Here is a 5,000-nt window from a genome sequence, read left to right on the forward strand (position 1 = left end):
CCATGAGTACACTATCATGGGGGTCACATACTGCCATGAGTACACTATCATGGGGGTCACATACTGCCATGAGTACGCTATCATGGGGTTCACACACACCTCCCACTTCAGAGCTGCTGCTCTCTCAGCTGCCTCCATATACCACAGGGGCCCCCTTAGGCCATGGAATCTCAGCCTGTGCAGGCCAGGGCCACGGGATCCAGAGAGCCCACCAGGTAGTTGGACCCCTCCTGCTTTGGGCAGAGCTGATGACTCTCTGTGTATCAACCACTTGTTGCTGTGACAAAACAACTTGAGAAAGGTTTATTCTGACTCAGTCTAAGTGCACAGTCATGACGGGGAAGGCATGGCGGCAGGAGTGTGAGGCAGCTGGTGACCGTTGCATCCAGTCAGGAAGCAGAGAGAGACAGATGCTGCTGTTCAGTAAGCTCCCTCCTTTTATTCAGGCCCGACCCCAGTCCAGGGATGGTTTGGTCCACACTCAGGGTGGGTCTTGTCTGCTCAGTTAACCTAATTTACATAATCCCTCACAGACATGCTCAGGTTTGTCTCCAATGTGATTCTAGAGCAGCAGGATGACTGGTCAGCTATCACAACAGCTTCTACTCTGGCATCAGGACAAACATGCTGCTGTCTTCCAGAGCTCCATCCACCATAGGCAGCTGGGTTACCCTGACCAGCTTTGGGGGCACCCATCTCATGTCCTTCCATGGATGTCCATGAGGACTGCCCAAAGGGCCTGTGTTGTAAGGCCCAAGGTCAGGTCTACCCCAGTACTGTGAGCTCTCCCACCAGGGAGACCTGGTGATGGTTTTCAGACACCCTGAGAAGCTCAGACTGAGTGATGAGATTCCAATGTTCAAAGTACTAGCTGAATATCTCAGAACAGAAACCAAACCCTCATCAATCTAGCCAGAAAAATGGTCTGCCTTTATTCATCCAACAAGCATTTATTAGGCACCTAATGCATGCTCAACACCTCAGGAGGCTGAGAAGAAGGTTCTTCCCTTCAAGAACTTTTGACAAAGAGGGAAGACAGGCACATGCCTACAGACGCCTTGAGAAAAACCTAACCTGGGCCAAGAGGACGGGAAGACTAGACGGTGAAGGCTCTCGGAGACGGAGGGCTCACAGGAGGAAGTGGCATTCAGCAGACCTGGTATGGAGGTGAGGGACACTGGAGAGTCAGGGAATGATCAGACAGCTGGCCTCTCTTTTTCTTTTTTTCCCTTTTTGGTCTTTTTGAGAGAGTCTCCCTATAGCCCCACCTGGCCTTGAACTCAACTATATAGACCAGGCTGGCCTTGAACTCAGAGAATCCACCTGCCTCTGCCTCTCAGTGCTGGTATTAAAGGCAAGAACCACCATACCCAGCTGACAGCTGGCCTTTCCTAGGCCAGGGGCCTGTAGACTTATGACTGGGGCATTCCTGAGTCTTCTCCCAGAAGGGCAGAAGAGGTCTCCAAGCCACATGCTGGACAAGGAGAGTCCAGGTCACTCGGGCGTCTGTTTTGTGGCAGTGGCACTGAGCACTCAAGGAGAGCCAGAGAAGGTCGGGGCATGGATGCCTTGGAGTGCAGAGTTGAGTAAGGGTCTTCTTACCCCGTGTGCTGGGTAGCTTTAGTGTCAACCTGACACACCTGGGTTGAGGGAGCCTCAGTTGGGGAATTTCCTTCATTGGACTGGCCTGTGGTCATGTCCATGGGGCACCTTCTTGATTGTTGAGTGACGTGGAGGGCCCAGCCCATTGTGGGTGGTGCCGCCCCTGGGCAGGTGGGCCTGTGTTGTATAAGAAAGCAGGCTGAGCAGGGGCCAGGGGAGCAAGTCAGTAAGCAGCAATCCTCCATGGGCTGTGCTCTGGCTCCTGCCTCCAGGTTCCTGCCCTGAGTTTCTACCTTGGGCTCCCTGATGAACTGTGACATGGGAGATATAAGACAAATAAACCCTTTGCTCCCCAAATTGGTATTGGTCAGAGTGTTTTGTCACAGCAATGGAGAAACAAACTAAGACACCCCGCTTCATCATGGGTAGTAAAGAAGTGACTATGTCTTTCTGGAGCTAAAGTCTGAGCTGTTCATTGGCTGTGAGTGTGATGCTGGGGTGGCACCTCCCTGGTTGTGGGACTCTGAGCCCTGGACCACCCTCACTTTTCACACCTGGGAAAATAAGAGGACACAAAGCCAGGGACTCCTTCCAAGACTGACGTGAGGATGAGGTGGCCACTGGTAAAGGACAGCATCTCAGTGGGATCACCCCACAGAGTCACACTTTCACATAGGCCTCTCCAGTCCCCAGTTCCTCCTTGATGCTCTAGCTGGGTTTTAGAAAGAAAGAGTTTGCCAATTCTGGGATGGCAGGGAGGAGAGCTGGACAGGGCAGCCGGGGGCGGGGGGAGGGGAGTGGACAGAGAGGAGACTGCAGGATGTACCAGCAACAAACAACCAGCCAAGCAGGCGGTCTGTCTGGCAGATGGTGGCCTGTACTTGGGGCTGTGACTATCCTCCCATCCACTCTAGGGAGACTGAGGCTCTGAGCTACCATGTGACCACGCCAAGGTCACACAGCTGGTAAGGGGCCTTCCAGGGCTGCCAAGGCCTCCCTCTACCAGCTGGGCACACGGAGAAAGGACAACCAGAGGGAGCCAGGAAGGCGGAAGCAGTGAACGCACTGGAAATAAGAGGCTAGTTTTGGAGGCTTGCCTGGCTCAGAGAAAAGGCCTCCCCGATTGTTGGAGCAGCCGCCCCCACCCCTGCCACTGGGAGAGCCCTGGGAACTGCTTAAGCCGACATCTGATGGCCCGGATTTGTCTTAAGCTCTTTCTACCCCCTGGACTATAATCATCTGCTCAGAGCCTCTCCACAAACGCCTCCCCCTGAGTTTTCAAAAGGCAAAAAGCTTTAAAAGCTGTAGTTCAAACAGGCAGTGAGGTACATGCAGAGAGACAGCCAGGCATACTGTCGAGCCAGGAAGCAGGGCGGTCCTCCCCCACCACATACTAACCCACCTAGAGGAAGAGGCCGGTGGGTGAGGTCAGGACCCCAGCTCCAAGCACAGAGAGCTGTCCTGAGGCCACTAGGCATCCCCCATCCATGTCACTGGAGCCACCTTCGAGGGACTTCAGTAACCCAAGTGACTGTCCAGCCCCAGCTCCACCAGCTCCATGGGTGGAGGACCTCAAGTGGTACTGATTGCCCACTTTGTCTTTCCCATCCTCACCTGCAGCGCCCTCCTCAGGTCTGAGTCCCGCTAAGCCCCTATGGGGTAGACGGGGCTCTATGACTCTCCTGACTCTTCTCTCTGTGGGGACTGGCATTCTAGGGCTGGTAGAAAGACTACCATAGTCCCTGGTGAGAAATAGGGTTGAAGCCCAGGGTCCACCTACTAGTCCATCTCAGCATTAAGAGGGCAGAAATATCCCCCTCAACGATTTGCCTGTAGAATCTTCACCCGTTACTTTGTCTCCATATAAGTGGGCTCGGATTGACCACACCCTAAGGTTGTGGACATCCAGGTCACTGCAGAGCCCTGGACCCCAGCCAGGCAGGTACAGATCTCCTAACTCTCCTTGCCCCCTACACACACACACACACACACACACACACACACACGGCTTGGATTTGCCCAGGCAGATGGAGCTTTATCAGTTCAAAATAAATCCATGGTTGCTTTTCTGAGTTGACAGGCTGTGGGGGCACATGGCAGTGGGGGCACACGGCTGTGGGGGGTAGGGAGGCTGGGTGGGCCCCCTGAGTCTTCCCCATCTCTTCTCTTGGGGTCAGGGCCGGTGCACTTACCGAGACCCTGGAGGTCATGCTGAGCATGCTGCCTGGTCCCCGCTGGAGACTCTACAAGAGGTTTCCAGGCACAGCACAGCAGGGGACAGAGAGTCACTAGGGAGTCCCTTGAGATGGGGATGGGGGGGCTGAAGGGGGTCACGGGACAGCACAGGGTATCAGCATGGGAGCCCCAGGCCTCGGGGGCCCCGCGTTGTACGTCCCCCCTCCCTCCAGCCCTGCACAGAGCCAAGGCTCGGCTCCCCAGGCCCCGCCCGCCCCGCTCTATGCACTTGATAACTGGCTTGTCAAGACTGCCGAGCAGCCCTGACCTCTCCCCCGCCGCTGCTAATTAAGGCTCCGCCGTGACAGTTCAAGTGCCGAGCATCAAGCTGGCGGCTCCAAAGCCTCTAATTGGGACTGCTTTTCATTCTAAGCCCGAGGGCTGGGGCTTCTCAGACCTGGGCCCTGGCGCGGTTTCCTTTTGTGTTTTCCGTTTGAGAGGAGGTTGGGGGAGCCGGGCCAGGTGAGGACTTTCCCTGTCATCTCCCTGCCAGCCCACCCGGCTGTCCCCTACCCTGTCCTCGAGTGGGAGGGAGGGGAGTTCAGCCGCAGCTGCAGGACGCTCCCCTGACCCCGCCCCGTTGCTGGGACCCCAGTGTGCAGTGCCAGCCGAGCTGCAGAGTGCGCCCCTCCCTGGGGCAGGAGTGCTCGCCCAGACCCCTGCTGGGGCCTCCTGGGCCTCTGCTTCCCACCTAAGTGCTGGAGGCCCTGGCTCTCAACAGCTCTTCAGCTGCCTTCCCCCTCCCGCCCACTAAATCACTGTGGCTGAGAGCCCCAGGCTGTGGGGAGAGGAGGGAGAGGAGGAGGGAGGGCTCTGCTGCCCTCCCTCTAAGGAGCTGCCCAGGATGAGGGAGGTAAAGTCACCCAGGAGGGCCAGGAGGAAGGGAGGTGGGTGGACTTGCGGGGGCAGGAGCCACAGCAGCCTGCAGGGGCTAGCCTTCATCCAGCAATTCTTGCTGCAGGGAGATAGTGATTCCCATTAAACCAAGTGTTGCTTGTGCCCCCCTTGGATAAATATCTGTGCCAGGGGTGTGTATCTGTGCCAGGAGGCCTCACACTGTTCACATACTAGACCCACCAAGGCCCCCACCCCCAGCAAGGCTCAGTCAGACCTACAGTACCACCGCACAGGTGCTGATGTCACTGCTTTTTATTATTATATAT

The 5,000-nt window shown here is 56.2% G+C and overlaps 1 protein-coding gene across 3 annotated transcripts in view; it reads right to left on the bottom strand.

Annotated features, from left to right (window-relative positions):
• Positions 1-5,000, bottom strand: part of Gse1 (Gse1 coiled-coil protein) — a 359,837-nt gene that overhangs the window by 153,902 nt on the left and 200,935 nt on the right. The gene's annotated exons all lie outside the window — the stretch shown is intronic.

Source organism: Nannospalax galili, unplaced genomic scaffold, assembly GCF_000622305.1.
Source record: "Nannospalax galili isolate Female #2095 unplaced genomic scaffold, S.galili_v1.0 scaffold933, whole genome shotgun sequence".
NCBI classification, from domain to species: Eukaryota; Metazoa; Chordata; class Mammalia; order Rodentia; family Spalacidae; genus Nannospalax; species Nannospalax galili.